This window comes from Aedes albopictus, chromosome 3, assembly GCF_035046485.1.
Source record: "Aedes albopictus strain Foshan chromosome 3, AalbF5, whole genome shotgun sequence".
Classification (NCBI taxonomy): domain Eukaryota; kingdom Metazoa; phylum Arthropoda; class Insecta; order Diptera; family Culicidae; genus Aedes; species Aedes albopictus.
The window spans coordinates 330383425-330402749 of NC_085138.1; the positions used below are offsets into that span (position 1 = coordinate 330383425).

Sequence of the window (19325 nt, forward strand, 5' to 3'; positions counted from 1 at the left end):
TGCGATTTTTTCTCTTTTCTCTGCGGGGCTCCGACGACGGGACGCCAAGCAGTCAGTAGTGTGCGGTAGTTCTAGTTCGGCAGCAGCAAAGCATCGCGCGCTGGTTTTGCTAGATTTTTGCGATTTTTTCTCTTTTCTCTGCGGGCTCCGACGACGGGACGCCAAGCAGTCAGTAGTGTGCGGTAGTTCGGCAGCAGCAAAGCATCGCGCGCTGGCTTTGCTAGATTTTTGCGATTTTTTCTCTTTTCTCTGCGGGGCTCCGACGACGGGACGCCAAGCAGTCAGTAGTGTGCGGTAGTTCTAGTTCGGCAGCAGCAAAGCATCGCGCGCTGGCTTTGCTAGATTTTGCGATTTTTTCTCTTTTCTCTGCGAGTTCCGACGACGGGACGCCAAGCAGTCAGTAGTGTGCGGTAGTTCTAGTTCGGCAGCAGCAAAGCATCGCGCGCTGGTTTTGCTAGATTTTTGCGATTTTTTCTCTTTTCTCTGCGGGCTCCGACGACGGGACGCCAAGCAGTCAGTAGTGTGCGGTAGTTCGGCAGCAGCAAAGCATCGCGCGCTGGCTTTGAAAAGTGTACAGGCCGCGTTTTCATTCGGTCGTCGTCGTCGTCTATTTGACTGCTCATCTTCGTACGGGGCGATTTAGTGAGTTTTTGGTGGCAAAGTGTACAGGCCGCGTTTTCATTCGGTCCTCGTCGTCGTCGTCGTCTATTTGACTGCTCATCTTCGTACGGGGTGATTTAGTGAGTTTTTGGTGGCAAAGTGTACAGGCCGCGTTTTCATTCGGATCGTCCGCGTGCACGTCGTCGTCGTCGTCGTCTATTTGACTGCTCATCTTCGTACGGGGCGATTTATGATACGATAAATGCAACATCAACATTTTTTGCGATTTTAGTCAACAGACATTGAAATGTTCGTCACGTCAAGTGTCGGCCCAAGTTCCAAAGCCACGTTGGTTCAAATCACTTTATTTTCTCTTTCGTTAATTTTCGCACTTCGAAAACTATCTGAATGGTTCGTCATCTTCGATGTCGGCATATGTTTTGTTTTAGTCCAAATGAAAATAAGTGGTTTGATATTAATAGGGTTGCATGAATCACTCCACTTACCAAAGTGAACTCATATCATGCGCCCTTTCCCCTCCCCACTAACAAAAAGTCCTTCCCATGACAGACGTGGAGACGCAGAGGTGATCTCGGTCTTTAGTAAGCAACGCACGTCATAATAACATTCCTTTCCTTCCTCGATGACCGTAAGGACGTGGCCGGCGCCGTTATTGACCTAATAAAGTTTGGAATTCTCGAAGATGCACATTGAGGACGGTAAGCTACTCCCAAGCTCCGTCTGTTGGTTCCTTGTGCAACTTCGATTGTTCTGGTCAATCACGGAGTAGCAACTACGAATAGTACGGTCATCTATGCTCTCATGCTCTCATGCTCTCATCATCAGCCTTTCAATTCGCGATTACAATCCGTTGAAAAAGTGGTACACTCATTGCACAATTATGGGTCACACACAATTATTAGTCACTTTTCAGTTTAATAGATAAATACTAATTAATGGCAAGCTTTTGTTAGCCATTATCATTTTTCGTTCATAAGTTGATCTGTTTTGTGTCATTATACGTATCGTACACGGACTCTACGTCAAAACATACATATTTTCGATATTTTTTTGTGCGGCGCAAAACCATATGTCAAAGAAACGCTTCGATTGTGAATATCGGAAAGTGCGTGCGCTGCCTTCGTAAGCTCTCTAAAAGCGAGCTTCAGTAATTTTCAAGTGCAAAATGGTATCGTCACCAGAACAAAGGTATAATTAACGTTCTAAATCTAGAAATTCATGCGACTGCAGCCAATTAAAGCTTATTTCTGGCAAAATGTAAGTGATTCATTATTGTGCTAAGGAACACCGAAAATCACACAATTATGGGTCACTTTTTGTGCAGCATAATATTGACAGTTCTGCGTACATGGGCATTGCATACTTTTAGGCGTTTATCGGCGGTTGTGTTGAAGATTTTGTCCTAATTTTGAAAAAAATGATTCCAAATCGTTAAAACACGCTTCGTTAAGAGGTTTGAGACCAGTTTCAGATTCTACTTTAGTTGATCTATCGAGAATAAGTGATCAATCAGTGAAAAAAATAGACAAAACATTATTGTTTAGCCGATTCATCTTGAGTGACCCATAATAGGCAACAAATTGACCCATATTTGTTACACAGCCAATTTTGGCCCATTATTGTGGTTTTCATTATTCATCATCATTTTAGTAATTTTCACCGTCTAAAGTGAATTTTACAAGCAAATTTTTATATAAAACAAAAAAGAGTTTCAATGAAGAGAATATAAAATAAAAATAATGAAAGTGTTATTTTTGTATGTAAATCAATTCATATTATGAAATTATTGTTCCTTGAGTGACCCATAATTGTGCAACGAGTGTACTACACTGATTAATCGAAATCCAACAAATAAGGAAACCCCATTCCCTCGATGCACATTTGACTGCAACGCCAAGTCAATTAATTAGGTCCAACTTTCGCGCGTTCAAATAAGGAATCTATGCCAGGGCAGCGAAACGATTTGCGGTTTGAGATAGGTAGGTACACAAACACAACACACAGTCAAAGGCAAACCGAAACCTGTGAGTGATTGCCGTGTCTAGTTTTGGTTTAGTGCGGTGGACATGCGTCCCCCTACTTATGGTTCGTTATGATTTACGCAGGGTGCTTTTTCACGCGCAGTTGGTCGCAGTCATGTCGTGCCATAAATTTCTGCACTGATGGTCTTGGAGCACTGCACTGCTGCGCTGCGGTTCGAAAATAAAGACCTCATGCAATGGAACGAGAGCGAGCGAGGAGAGTCAAGCTGCCGTATCGCTCAATTAATGGAAGAATTTTATAAGCGGATTGGGAGACATAAATATTTTGCCATCCTTATTTGCTAAGTGGGTTGCGTTTGTGGTGACTTGAATTGGTTTTCATTTTTAATAACGAAGAGTATGTGCCCCGGAATGACTTCCATTGAATCAACTTTGTTGGTGCGCATTTTGTATGGCTGTGTAATTGGACTTAGCTCGTTTGAAGCCATTTTAATGGATTTGTTATTATAAGCATCAATCCGTTCCACGTACATTACTCAAGTTTCAAAACTCGTAGATTCTCTACTAAATTAGTAACGTTAAAAAATATAAAAAAAAGTTTCACCAAATTTAAAATTATGACTATTTACAAACACCAATTTTTGTTTGGAGACCCAAACTTAAAAAGCTATATTAAATCCCGCAAATTGAATACACTAGGGTCTTGAAAAGGTAAAGCAATTTTGATAATATAGCCCAAAACCAATTAGGTATGCGACGAGTCGAGGCGAACATCCGAAATCGATTTTTACAAAATCTGGTCAGTTGTTTGCTTCGCAGAATACATATACCAGCATAAAAAAAAAACAGAATGTTGACCCTTTTTTCTATTCTTGATCAATCGTTTGCTAACCTTATTCATCCAACAATTCAAATTCGAGTTTGAAATTGTACCCCGTGTGGCTGAAACCACTGCGAAACCATTTTAATCAGAATAAACACTTCAAATGTGATCCACGCGGCACAACCGCACCACGAACACACGCGGTCAGAAATTCCATTATACTTTGGTGAAAAGTTTTCAGATTATTTGAACTCTACTTTTGAGGTGTGCCGACCGAATGTTTTCGCGTCGCAACTGCTGGTGCTGATGAGACTCCTACACAATGGAATTCGATCCAATTCTGTGCGGCAAGAGGGGGGACGGAGCATGAACGAATAAAGTAAAAATTTGGATGGCACCCAGCTTGTTACCTTTGGTGTTCCTGCTGCCGCCGCAGCCATGTTCGCCACGGTCGCGGTCGGTGGCCCAGCATGGTTGGGTTCATTTGAATAAAATAAATAGATTGGGTTTGTGCTCCACGATCAAACGGAATCTTTGTATTTCGGCGCAGATTGCGCTGTTCTCGTATTCCATTTTAGTTGGATTTCAAATGTAAATATTCGGTGGGTGTCGTGATGGAGAGTACCAAATTCATCAAAAGTTGAACGAGTTTCTTATTTTACGCAAAGAGGTCTTGCATTAGTAATGACTTTAGGTGATGGAGCATCATATCCAAAGATCTAAAATTTAATATTCAATTCAATCTAATATTTAATATTCAAATGAACTAGGGTGCCTGTACCAGTTATGGTTACATTTTTTAACATCGGTTCCTTTTCGCACTATTTGCATTCATTCTTTATGGGATTAGCCATAACTGGTACACTATGGCGAAAACCGGTGCAAGGAAGCCAAAATTTAAAGGAAAATGATTTATTTCTACTATAATTCGAGCAAAATGTGAAGTTTAAATGAGTACAACCATCTTTTGTGAACGTGATCTGATGTTCACAATTTTTTTCTTGTTGATTTACATCGTTGAAGGGTGAAAATCAACTATGGCGAATAATTGGTACACTTACCCTATATAGTTGCGCCCACCGCAATTTCTCAGTTGTCTTTTAATCTATTATTACGATTTATTGCAGTAATCTAGCTCACTTATGCCCAACTACGCCTAAAAATCAATTCAATCGTATGCAAGACCGCAAGAAAGTGAGTTCATACCAACTGTATTTTTCAGATTAGTATTCCTGACTAAGCAGTTTCAAATAGCCAACTGGTAAGTCTTCCGATAACAAATCGGTTTCTGCAACAACCAATTTGTCACAACCCACTTGTAACAGCAATCAGATAAACAAAATTCATTATTATGATTAGCATAATGAAACCACTCGCCAGTTGCTTGGCTGTGTGCCAAACTCTGCACGTCGGTATTCTTCCACATCGCATCGTTGTATACCAGGACACTCTCTCGGTCAGATACTGTCAATACTGTCTTGTTCCTGGCAGCATCGTCCATCTCTCCCACACAGCGCGACCATCATCTAAGGGTATGTGGAGTGTATTTTAGCGGTTCAAGATATAACAAAACGTTACCTTCAAGGATGATTTGAATCAGTTGGCAATCTTTTGACTCATTTGAATGATGCGCATTTCAGAAGTTCAACCCATCCCAGACAACCAGGAGTCGCATAAGAAACCGCGTTGTACATCGTATAAAGTACTATTTTAAGTCACTATTCGCATAATTGCGTACTGCGATAATTGTACGACTTTGCTTGGTACTTTTCTTGTTGTGTCAGTTTACCTCGCATTGGTGTATGGATGAAATCGCATAAAGTACAAATAAACTCGTTGAAGTGTACATACAAACTCGCTAAGCAAGAAGGGTTTATGTTGGCATTACGCGATTTTATATGTGATAACAATTAAAGAGCTTCTGTTGTACTGTAGATGCAGTGCCAAAAAGCTACAAGAAAGTGAACAGCCATAATTATGATTGCAAAGTCATCATTTTGTGAGTAAGAATATCATGATAATTAATAATTTATCAGCTTGTTTCATAAGTAGCGTTTGAAGTTGTGTGTGAAGTGTGGCTCGACAATCCAGAGGTCATTAGTTCGATATCGAGCTGACAGAATTGTTTTTTTTTAATATTAATAAATCGCAAAAGATGCTAAATTGCGTCGCAATAGTGCACGCGGTGCATCGCAAGTCATATAGCGTTATTATTGTTCCGTCAATGCACGTATAGCGCCTCCACTTTTGTACGCATAAGGCACTTTTGTTGCATCTTATGCGATGTAACTGTAGCGCATAAAAGTACGTATAACATGAACATGAACTTCATTATACGTGCAAATTGGTTGTCTGGGATATCTGCCCAGCGTCCGTCCTATTTATAGGACAGTATACTTTTGAGATGAATATCTCGGTAATTACACAATATTTCAGCGTACTGTCTTCGAAGAAGTTGTCCAGAACATCCATACTTAGAACATGGTGAAAAATCAATTTAAAAATTGGATCTCTAAATGGTACAAACTTTGCTCCAAAAATTACATATGCTCGGGATGTATGACTAAATTGATTGTAAAGTAAATTTGTTTTCCTGGTACCTTAATCATAGTTATTTCAAGTTGGTGTCTTCGTCGGAGTAGTTCATACGAAAGTGAATCGTGTAACCATATGATTTTTAGTTGGAAATTTTCTCGCTAGATGGTGCTGTAGCACATATAATTGATTTGGCTACATCTTAGCTCAATAAACAGATACAATTTTGGTGTTTTGTGCAAATATGTTTATCTGACCTTAGTCCGGTAATGTCCGGTTATTATCAGTAAGAAATTCTTTGAACAGGCACTTCGATTTTTTCTATGGTTGGGATGTGTTTCAACAAATATAAAGTTCCCATTGAGGATTTCTCGCTGAATTCCTTTAGAGATTGAGGAATCTGGGATTTCCTAACCGATTTTTACTGGGTTTTTCCCGGGATTTCTTTTGAGATGTATTCCGGAATTCTTTCATTGGTCATTCCCGGTATTTAACCTTCAGAACTTTGTCATGGATTTGTCCATTTTTTTTTCTGGAATTTCACCCGAGATTCTTTCAGAGATATTTTCCGGTAGTTCATCAGAGATAACCCCCGAGATTCCTTCAGTTATTCTTCAAGGGATTCCATTGCGAATTTCTTACAATATTCCTCCCGAGCTTCTTTCACATATTATTCTCACGATTGCATTACGAATTCCTCCAGAATTCATGCTGGGGTTTCCCCCGGGCTTCCGTTAGGCTTCCTTCGGAGATTCCTCCGGTGATTATTTCACTGATTGCTACTGGGAATCCTTTGAAGACTTTTCCCGGGGTTCCTTCCGGGTTCTTTCACGAACTATTCCCGAGTTGCATCAGAGATATTTCCAGGGCCCATCAAGAAGGATTTTCACCCCGATTATTTATCATTGATACCTCCCGAGATTTCGTTATTTATTTTTACTGGGTTTCATAGAGGGATTCTTTCAAGCAATTTCCTATCAATTTTATCAAAAGTTTATTCTTTCTTAATTGATTTCTTTGTAGGGTTTTCCTGGAATTCTATCCAGGAACTATTCGTTGATCTTTCTTGGGTTTTCTTTAGGAAGGATCTTCTCCTAAGATTTCTTCATGGATTTTTTGGAAGTTCTGTCAATGATTTATCCACGAACTCTTTCTGAATTTCAGTTAGCAATTGCTTCCGGAACTCCTTCATTGATCCTTTCGGGTTACCTTCAGGGATATTTCCCTAAATTCTATCACGCATTCCTATCGGTATTCCTCCATTGATTTCACCCAGGATTTCTCTGAAGATTTCTTCCTGGATTTTTCCCAGGGCTGCATCAAGGACACTTCCGGAATTCCTCCTAGGTTTTCTCCCAGAATTCATTCAGATACTTCTCTTGGGCTTCCTTCCTATATATTCCCCTAGGGGTATCTTTCGAAATGTCTTAATAGATTACACAGAAAAAAATATTCATGTAAAATTCAGCGAAAAATCATGCACATAAAGGGAATGCTAGAGTTAGTGCATATTTACAAGAGATATCATGTAACATTACGTTACGTTCGTGTAAATTTCCGCTAATAGTCGCGTAACCGGTTGGAATCCATGATAGTTTACGCAATGGTTGGCGGAAATTTACACGATGGTAATGTAATTTTACATTATATCTCATATAAAAGTGCACTAACTCTAGCATTCCCTTTATGTGCATGATTTGTCGCTGAATTTTAATTACATTTTTTGTGCACTTTCTGGATTCCTCCAAGGATTTTCCCCGAGATTTCAACAATAATTTTCTTGGGATTGTTTCAGAGATTTCTTTGAAGATTTCTTCAAAAATTTCACTTGATATTCCTTCAGTGGTTTCTTTCAGAGATCACTCCTGGGATTTTTTCAGGGTTTTCTCTAGGATATTCAAATGGACTCCTTTTGAGGGTCTTTGAGGGATTATTTTTAGATTAGAGATCCCTTCAGAGGTTTCTTATGAGCTTTTTTCAAGGATTCCATTCGGAATAGGACACGTTCGATGTAGTACTAGAATTGTAGTAATGAGCTGAATTTTTGTATGGTGAGAAGGTCAATTCTCCGTTTCTGCAATGAATTGATTCAAGAAGCGTGGGTATTATGATTCCTTGGCTAATTGTATGCTGTTTGAGTAAAACTATGGGTAACCGTGTTGTTGTTTTCTCCATTTCTTACAACTTAAACTACTCAGTTACCCAAAGTTTTGCTCAAACAGTATCAAATTAGACAAGGAATCCTAATACCCACGCTTTTTTCACGATTTTCTTGCAAAAACGGAGAATTAACCTTCACACCATACAAAAACTCAGCTCAATACTACAAATCTAGTACTACACCGATCGTGCCCTATAGGAAGCAATCAGTGAAGTACTAGATTGAAAGTAGTGAGCTGGATTTTTGTATGGTGTGATGATCAGTTCTCCATTTCTGTAATGAAATGGTACAAATAGCTTAGGTTATATGATTTCTTGACTAATTTGATGCTATTTGAGCAAAAGTTTGGGTAACTGTGTTGTTGTATTATTTATTTCTTGCAACTTCAACAACACAGTTACCCAAACTTTTGTTCAAACTTAATGCTGTTTAGGAAAGAAACCATATAACGCACGTTGTTTGCACCATTTCATTGCAGAAATGGAGAACTGATCATCTCACCATACAAAAATCCAGCTCACTACTTTCAATCTAGTACTTCACTGATTGCGTCCTATTCCTTTAGGAACTATTCTCAAGATTCATTATTTGTTCCTCTATGAAGTAGTTCAAAAATTCTTCCCGGAATTTCTTATCCCGGGTTTGCATAATTTGTTCGTTCATTGATTTTTTTTTTCTGGGATTCCGTTTTAGATTTCTCACGGTATTTGCCTTCCTCGTACACCAAGTGTACCGAAAGGCTATATGTTCACTCCAAACATGAAATCTTGATAGAACCCCCGGAGGGCCAAGCCTTACCCAGCCAACACAAAGTCGTAAATGATGTTGAATAGGATGCTAAAGTGGAGGCCATATGCGTGCTTCCATTTAACCGCGTGTAAAGTGTACGCATATCGCCTCCACTTTAGCATCCTATTCAACATCATATGCGATCGTGTGTTAACTGGGTATATACTATTCAACTCAGCTCGACGAGTTGAGATGATGTCTATGTGTGTATGTTTATATGTGTGTGTGTGTGTGCGTGTGTATGTGTACACAAATGTTATCTCACTTTTGGATAGTAAATATCATCCGATTTCAACGCTCCGTTCCGGAGTTATGGCCATTTAGGTGTTCCGGACTGGTACCCCAGGAAGGGGCCAGATATGAAATTGCAACAAACCCATGCATGCGACCCATCCAACCATGGCATTTTCGATTATCTGATGAACAGTAAACAGCAAAATAGTCGCAGACTATACCTGAACCGGTAGTGTTCCAGAACCGGTTCCGGCTTTCCCGCCGGAAGTGGCCAAATATAAAAGTGAACCAAACCCATGCATGCAATACATCAAATCGCAACTTTTTCTATAACCTAATGAACGGTAAATAGGAAAATAGTCGCAGACTATATCTGAACCACTAGTGTTGCGGAACCGGTTCCTGGTGTCCCGCCGAAATTGACCAAATATAAAAGTAAACCAATCCCATGCATGCGACACATCAAATCACCGCTATTTCTATAACCTGATGAATGGTTAACAGGAAAATGGTATCAGACCATATCTGATCCGGTAGTGTTCCGGAACCGGTTCCGGCAATCCCACCGGAAGTGGTCAAATATAAAAGTGAACCAAACCCATGCATGCAACACATCAAATCGCTGCTTTTTCTATAACCTGAGGAATGGTAAGCAGGAAAATAGTCTCAGATCATATCTGAATCGGTAGCATCCCGGAACCGGTTCCTGGTGTCCCGCCGGAAATGGCCTAATTCATGCATGCGACACATCAAATCGTGGCCTTTTCGATAACTTGTACAATCAGCAAGAAAAAAAGCTAAGCCCACATTAGAAACTACTGATAGTGTTCCGGAATCGGTTCCAGGTGTCTTGCTGAAAGTGGCCGAATGTAAAAGAGAGCAAAAAAAAAACCCAAATTAATCCACCTAGTGGTGATAATGCCTTTCTCGTCGTATATGTTCTCACGACCTTTTCGTCGACGTAAATCAAAGTGTTCCTGAATCCTGATATTTAAAAAAAAAAAGTAAGCATTTTATCAAAGCCATCATTGAAATGACTTAAAACCTATTGATGGCACATAGTCCGACGTTATGTTCAACGTATAAGCAGAGCTGAATAATATCACATTTCTCAGTTGACTGCTTGAGCACCTTCACTAACACTGGGGGCTGATCAATATCAACACGATACTAACAAGTCCAGTTGGCCTAGTGGTTAAGGCTATGGATCGCCAGTCCGGAAACGGCGGGTTCGATTCCCGTTCCGGTCGGGAAATTTTTCTGGACTTACTTGGCATAGTGTATCATTGTACTTGCCTCACAATATACAAATTCATGCAATGGCAGGCAAAGAAAACCAGGCAGGCAATTAATAACTGTGGAAGTGCTCTAAAGTACACATAGTTGAAGAGAAGCAGGCCAAGTTCCAAAGCGAACGTCGAGCCATAAAGAAGAAGAAATGATCACAAAAGCTGCTGTACTGTCAAACCCCGCGTATTCGTCACTCTTTAATACGACACTTTTTAATTTGTACCCCGCTCATTCGACATTTGTCGAATTAAAAAATGATCAAATGTCACAGTATCATACACTGCAAATACGAATGATCAGATATTGTGGTGTTACTCACACCCACAGCGGCTCCTCGTGCAGCTGCTACTTCCAAAAGTTCAAATTTGTTGCTTTCCGACACCTGATCCGTTTGGTGATCAACCGCAGTGAACCTCGGAAGCCAACAATCGTAAAATGAACAAGCTATCAATTCGTACCACCTTCAGATTTGTGTTCAAAAACAAATCATACAATCTAAACAAAACTAAAATAGAGTTTGTTTCTCTTCATTGTCGAATTTCACATTTTACCACTTTCGGTTCTCTCTAAAACAAAAGCTCTCATTTTTGAGTAACGCCCATGCCGCACAGGGACTGTGTTGGAAACACACATTTTTAAAACTGCTCATACGCTCACATTTTTGCAAAATATCAATATTTTTCGGTATTTGAAGGTGGTTTATAAACCCAGTGAGGTTGCCATGTCGAAATTATTGCAAAATACATGCTCATGTGAGCGTACGAGCAATTTAAAAAAAAATGTGTGTCTCCAACACAGTCATGTGCGGCATGGATGTTTACTAAAAATGTGCAGGCCGAACACATTTTTGAGCGAAGGCGTTTTTGCGTGTTCACATTTTACGACTTACTGATTGTCCCTGATATGGTCTTAGACTAGTTTCATGCAAATTGTTGATCAGTTTTCCTAAAAAGTCGCAAATTGATGTAATGCATGTATGGTTTTGGTTCATTTGTGCATTTCGCCAGTTCCAGCGAGGTATTCAAATCTGGTTCCGGAACACTACCGGTAAATGTGGCCTGAGACTATTTTCTTGCTGATCGTTCTTCTTGTTATCGAAGAAGCCGTTACTTAATGTGTGCGTTTGGTTCCGTTCTACATTTGACCACTTCCGTCGGGGCACATGGAACCGGTTTCAGCACACTATTGGTTTCCCAAAGTATGGTCTAAGATATTTTTTTCATGTTAACCGTTCATCAGGTTACCTAAAAGTTATTTAATGTGTCGAGTTTATGGGTTTGGTTCTCCTTTACATTTGACGACTTCCAATGGGGCAATCGTAATCCGTTGCGGAACACTACCGGTTGTCCCCAACATGGCCGGAAACTTTTTTTTTGCCAAATCAAAATACCTAAAAATCCGTGATTTGATGTGTCGCTTGCATGGGTTTCGTTCACTTTTATTTTTGGCCATTCCCGGCGTGAAACCCGGAACCGGTTCCGCATCACTACCGATTCAGATATGTAAAATATTTCCCTGCTTACTGTTCATCAGGATAAAAAGCCACTAATTGATATGTCGCATGGATGGGCTTGGTTAACTTTTATACTTTGGCACCTCCGGCGGGACATCTGGAACCGGTTCCGATATGGTCTGACAATGCTTTCTTGCTAACTGTTAATCAGGTTACCGAAAAAGCTGCGGTTTGATATGTCGCATGCATGGTTTTAGTTCAATTTTATATTGGCCACTTCCAATGAGACACCCGGAACCGGTTTCGGGACACAACCGGTTCAGATATGGTCTGAGAATATAGTCCTGTTTACTGTACATCAGGATATCAAAAAAGACATTATTTGATATGTCGCATGCATGGGTTTGGTTAACTTTTATACTTGACCACCTCCGGCGGGACATTTGGAACCGGTTCAGGAACACTACCGGTTCCGATATGGTCTGAGAAAGTATTCCTGCTTACTGTTCATCGCGTTATCAAAAAAGCCGCGGTTTGATATGTCGCATGCATGGGTTTAGTTCACTTTTATGTTTGGCCACTTCCGGCAGGATACCTGGAACCGGTTCCGGGACACTACCGGTTCAGATATGGTCTGAGACTATTTTTCTGCCTACCATTCATCAAGTTATCGAAAATGCCGTAGTTTGATGTGCCGCATGGATAGGTTTGTAGCGTTTTCATATCTGGCCCCTTCCTGGGGTACCGGTCCGGAACACCTACCTAAATGGCCATAACTCCGGAACGGCTGGACCGATCTGAACCATTTTCAATAGGAAACAATGGGACCAGATTCCGCGTCGAATGAACCGTCGGTTATTAAAATCGGTTGAGGTTTACTGCCAAACAGTGATGTGAGTTTTTTTGTACACATACAAACATACGCACACACACACATACATACACATACACATACATACACACACACAGACATCACCTCAATTCGTCGAGCTGAGTCGATTGGTATATACAGGGTGTTAGGTTCATGAGTGCAAACTTTTTAAAGGGTGATAGAGGACCATGAATGGTGTAAAAAATTGTTCTACGCATATGGTCAAATCTCAACCGTTACGTAGTTATTGGACTCCCCATGTTTTTGACTCTTATTACCTTAACTGGCTATAACTTTAAAATGGTCAAACTTATTGCAGTTTTTTTACCCTTATTCGAAAGATTATTGAATTTTCTATCAAATAGCATCTTTGAACCGATTGGTTTAGCTAAATAACTAAGTTTTCTAGAGCAAAATAGCTAAAAATAATGTGTTTTTATTTGTTTATGCCCATTATCTTTAAAACATGCGTAATTAATTAAAATTCTTACTTTGGCAAAGTTGTGGCCCCTGTTCTACTCTACAATTTGTTCTTAGTCGCCAAACTTCTAACTCTTATCGTTTTCTTGTAATTTTGATTTAAATGTGCAGCACAGTGCGCAAATAAGTGCTAACCATGACGATTGCAAATTTCTGATCTGAAATGCGACGTTTAAATCGAAATTGCAAGAAAACGATGAGAGATAGAAGTTTGATGTCAAAGAACGAATTGTAGAGTGAAACAGGGACCACAACTTTGCCAAAGAAAGAATTTTAAATTATTACGCATTTCTCAAAGATAATTGACAAAAACAAATTAAAACACACAACTTTTAGGCTATTTGATCTAGAAAACTTAGTTATTTAACTAAACCGATCGGTTCAAAGATGTCATTTGATAGAAAATTCAATAATCTTTCGAATAAGGGTTAAAAAAGTGCGATAAGTTTGACCATTTTAAAGTTATAGCCAGTTAAGGCAATAAGAGTCAAAAACATGGGGAGTTCAATAACTACGTAACGGTTGAGATTTGACCATATGCGTAGAACAATTTTTTTCACTATTTATGGTCCTCTATCACCCTTTAAAAATTTTGCACTCAGGAACCTAACACCCTGTATGACTTGACCCCTCCGGAGGCTCTATCAAATTTTCGTTTTTGGAGTGAACATATAGCCTTTCGGTACACCTTGGTGCACGAGAAAGGCAAAAAATATTCTCGACACATCAAATGGTTTTTAAGGTATCCTGATGAACGGTTACCAAGAAAAAATATCTCAGATCATGCTTGGGAAAACTAGTAGTGTCCCGGAATCGGTTCCCGGTGTCCCTCCGGATATGGTCAAATGTAGAAGGGAACCGAACTCCATGCATGCGCTTCATCAAATCGCGGTTTTTGCGATCGCTGTTATGAGCAGCTCGTTCGTTACCAAAGCACAGAGATTTGGGACTGATCACTGGCTCTAAGGCAAGATTGATTGCATCGACGAAAAGACCATGAGTTCGACGAGGAAGGTACTATCACCACTAGGTGGATAAATATGTTTTTTTTTTCAAAATTCTTTCTGGTATTCTTTCCGTTGAATAATTTAGAGATTCCTTCAGAGATGTTTTAATTGATTCTTCACGGATTTACATTTGTGATTCCTCCCAAAATACTCTCAGGCAGGGATGGCATTACGTCCAGTGCAGCTCATTTCACTGATTATTCGACAGTGTAATGAACCAGTATGGGAACGTATTCTACAAAAGGCAGGAATATGTCAAAAATTGATATTAAATGCATAGCCATTTATGGCAAATTAAGGCGTTACGAAGGTGTTTTCGGCGGTTTGTGAGGGTCTCAGGTGCGTTACATGGGGTCCAAGGGGCTTTAGGGGGATTTCAGAGGTATTTCAAGAAGTTTCAGAGAACTTTTAGAGTCATCATCACAAAATCTTTTGAAACGCCCCTAAAATGCAATTTGATTTAAGGGTTTTCTTGAAACCTCTTTATACTACCCTGATCTAAAATGCCTCGAAACGCCACTGAAACCTCCGTAATCCCAACGAAATGCCCTTGAAATCATCATAATACTAAACAAAAAATCTTTTGAACGCTCCAGAAACCTCCTGAACGCACCTTAAATCCCCTTGAAAACCCCTGAGATGCTATCAAACGCCCTTTAAACTATTCCTAGAGGCACCCTTACAATTTTCCCTGAAACCCCCGGAAAATCTCTAAAATGACTCTGAATAATGTCTTGAAACACCCTTTAAACTCCTTGTAATACTCTTAAGACCCCCTGAATTGCCCTTAAAGTCTCTTGAAACCTGTCTGAAACCCCTTTAATATTATTGAAATGCTCATGAATTCCCCGTCATGGGATTACGGGAAACGCCAACATAACCTGACAGGCTCTTGAAATCTCCTGAAACAACAACCCTATGAAACGCCTCTGTAGCCCCTTGGAACCCTCTGGGCTTTCTGGGAACCTTCTGGAAACCTCCTTATAGCGAGTAATAGCCCATTATAGCCCAAATCCAAGTTTTGCACAAATTCCCCTCTTTTTATGCCTTTTTTAGTTTATGTAAATTTTTAATGTAAGTATGCGCCCCCAGCCATGTGCATAAAAAGATGTTCCAGTGTATTGGTAACAAAATATAACTTACGGTATTTACGGAAGATGATGGAAGACCATCAACCTAAAGGCATCCTCATCGGGGAGGAATAAGGGCGATGCTATAGTTAAGAGTAAAAAGAGGAGTGTGCGAGAGAGTGTGTGTGCGCGTGTGAGCTGTTTTGCTGAGCGTACCTAGAAAACATTTGACAAGACGCACATACCTGTCATAGTGAGCGCGTTGCAAAGCGTCTTTTCAGGCGTCCAACCACTCGGTCAAGTGCTTTCACGCGCGTGTGGACGCTTTTGCCGCTTGTGTTTGATTTTCATCAAAATGGCTATTGATGTGGAAGCTCTGATTTCGCTCGTGTTTTCGAGAAAACCGCTATGGGACCAACAAATAAAGCTGTATAAAAACAAAGTGATCGCGGAAAAACTGTGGCGGCAGATTTCGACGGAATTGGGCAACGACGTGACATGTAATTTCGAATCAATTAGCAATTTTTTGCTTTGAATTAATTCAATGTTTTACTTTTTTGTTTTCAGCGGACGAGGCCAAGAAAAAATGGAAATCGCTACGGAATTTGTTCGGAAAAGAGCTAAAAAAGGTTCCGGTTGGAAGATCCGGCGATGAAGCACCGCTCAATTTCGAAACCTACACTACGTGGCCGCATTTTGAATCAATGCTTTTCCTGAAGGATCAAATGCGACCCCGAAAATTTGGCGTAAATTTGCAGCCCAACGACGTTGACAATTCGAGGAACTCCGATACACAAGAAAGCGCAATCCAGCAAGCAAGGGAGCAAAATGAGGTGGTTGAAATTCAAGATGCACCGGAGATTGATCATACCGATGAAAATGATGACCGACCACAGCGACGGCCCCACAAGAGAGGTATTCAGCAGCAACTGATTGACATCGAGGCGAAGAAATTGAAGCTTCTGGAAAATAAGGTACGTAAAGGAACCTCCGGCGATGACGAAGACGAAGCATTTTTCAAAAGTTTGTTGCCGCATGTCCGGAAGATGCAGCCCGAGAAAAAGTTGGTGTTTCGCGTGCAGGTGCAAAATCTAGTGCAAAAATTCGTCTACCAGAAGAACGGATTGCTAAACGATCCGAATCAGAACCTTGATGATTCCAGAGCTTCTAGCTCGGCAAATAACGGCACATTTCAGCACTCCTCGCCATTTCGACGTACCAATGAGCTGTTTTGATACTGGTTTACGAACTCCTCTTCGATCTGATGTCCCACAGTATTACGACACACCAAATATCCGTCATCATGTTGAAGAAGCAGGTACCGTGCAGGAAATGGAACCGGCTGATACCTCAGCCCAACGATCCACAATAATTACATCGAGCAGACAATACTACACGGTCATCACGTCTCCGATTTCCAGCGTACTGACACAGCTGTAAACATGTTTGAAAATTAAACGATACAATTTGTTGAATTTCATTTATTTCCCTGAATTCGTTAAATAAAACTCGATGGTTGGATTCAATAAAAAAAAATCAATTATTCAAAGCTTATTTTTGTTCATAAATTCCATGAAGTAATTTCTAACGAAAGTTCCTGTTTTCGTTGAAATCTTATTGACGTAGTTGTTAGTTCTTCGTTCACCCAGATTCTGCTCCCCGGCTTCCTCCAGTTGCCTGTCAAGTCCTTCTCGGTCAATGATGGGCAGCCCATTTTTTTCCCATATAATATCGATCAAACGCCCCACAAGAAATGAAAAATGTTCCATAAAAGCATAATGTTATTTGCAATTATAAAGAATCGATTTCCCATACAATAACATGATAAGCCCATACATAATACATTCCGCTACCATATACACAGCAACAATTTCCATAACAGAGATGCAATGTATCAATACGTCAGGCAGAATGTTCATATACGTCTGTTAGAGAAAATCCTTAACATAAACAAAATATACCATAAAGATTGTAAATATGTTCCATAATCTGGCAAATACTGCTCCAATTATATCTTCACATGTTCAATATTTATTTCAATAAAACCCACAATTTTATACGAATTGGTAACCCAAATTTTGCTAAATGTTCCATTGATCTTTTATTGAAATCCATAAAAAAATGGTCAAGTTAAATGAATTTTCTTGATAATATTTTATCCATGTTAAGACCCCTTGAAGGCTCTATCGTTCAAATGCTTGATTTGAATTGGAAACCCTATTTCTACGAACATTCTGCCACTGTAATAGCTAAAACGTTCCCTAAATATAACAAATGTAACCCATAATTCATTTGCTAACCTACTAAACCCACATAATTCCCATTGAATATAAAAAACATTCCTTAAAAGGAAGATTAAAATTCCACAGAAAATAATGAAATACCCATACACCAGCAAAACTGTTCCATAAACATCCTAATCGACCCAGATAATACAGCGTTTTATGGATCATTTGCCTAGAAATCTGTAAGCAATTCCACATTTCCGGACGATTGAAACATTCTCAATACTCGTTTTGAATTTTGAGAACTTGGAAGGTTGTGCTACAGGATCATAGATGGTGTGAATCAAGGATGGGAACACTCACTTGCAAAGAGTTACACTCACTTGCTATTTTATCAGCTCAGAAGCGTGCAATCAAGAAACGATGTATGGACTACATTTGCCTTATGGATCTGTCCCGCATGTCCGGAGTGTGCAGACTGCGACGAGACCGCGGAGCATGTGCTCTTTGAATATCCACGTTTCGTGGAGCAAAGGTCGAGTATGCAGGAGGTATGCGGTAGAGATATCACGCCTGACAACATTGTTGAAAGGATGTGTATGGGGGCGGACGAGTGGGACTCCGTTACTTCCACGGTTTCTCGAATCGTACTTGAACTACAGAGTAAATGGCGAGCCGAACAACAGCTAGTTGAGTTGGCCCCCCTTCCCCATCCAGGAGCTTGAGTTCTACGGGTAGTCTAAGTACTAGCCAGGACCCGAGCCTCCAGGGGAGAGTGAACAACTTAAGGCGGTAGCTGGTGGAACGCTTACTATTAGAGCAGCGTTTCTCAATCATCATTTCTCAGAAACTTTTTTAGAACGAACTTTTCTAAAATTTATTGTATGTCTGATGGGGCAGCATCACAATCAAAAATAAGAACTTTGCTAGTATTTGTAGATTCCAGTCAAAGCATGCATTAAAAGCAGAATGGCATTTTTTTTGCAACGTCCCATAGTAGAGGTCCATGTGATGCTTTGTACTCTCAAGCGAATGGCAAAGAGAGCAAGTCTTGCTCGAGATTATGGAAATACCATAACAACCCCATGAGAGTTATATAACTGGGCAGTAGGAAGTAAGCAGCTGCGCTTATGCTAAAGTGCCGGTAGTGGCGCTTTTCTGATAAATGCGGTAAACGTGATAACAGTGTAAACAAGCAGAAAAGTTTGCGCTACGGAATCATAGACGGCGCTCGTGTTCCATGTGTTTTTCACATATACAGCGGCGCCGCCTGGCACCTATCCACTCGAAACATCATGTGCAACACGGGTGGAAAATGCCAGTTAGAAAAAAAGAAGTAAACAACTTGAAATTTGTATGGTGATGTAATCAATTCTCTGTTACTGCAATGAATCCAGAAGAAACGCGTAGGGATAATGATTTTGTTTCGAATTTGCAACTTTTTGCCCCAAGGCACAAATCGCTGCGATGCGGAACGAGTGCAAGCCAACGATTTGTCCATACAAGAAAAATGATTTTACTTTTAATGTGGTGGCGCCATCTCTGAGAAAAACAAGCTTTGATTTCTTACTGTTGAACAGACAGATAAAAATATAACTAAATTAAATTTATGTTACATATCCACTGAACAGTACATTCAAATATCAGAAGATCTCGAAGAAATATATAATAACGATACAAAACAATACCAGGCACTCAGAAATTCCATAGTTTTTTGCCTATTCCTGGTAACAAAGTAAAGGCAACTAGGTGTTCTAATTCAGGAGATGAATCAAAAATATTTA

The 19325-nt window shown here is 40.1% G+C and overlaps 1 long non-coding RNA gene across 1 annotated transcript; it reads right to left on the minus strand.

Moving 5' to 3' along the window:
* Positions 1 to 593: 593 nt before the first annotated feature.
* Positions 594 to 1422, minus strand: LOC134291570 (uncharacterized). Its single transcript, XR_009999163.1, has 2 exons — positions 800 to 1422; positions 594 to 688 (listed from the first exon to the last, which is right to left on the minus strand). It is a non-coding gene; the product is annotated as an uncharacterized LOC134291570 (long non-coding RNA).
* Positions 1423 to 19325: the final 17903 nt, after the last annotated feature.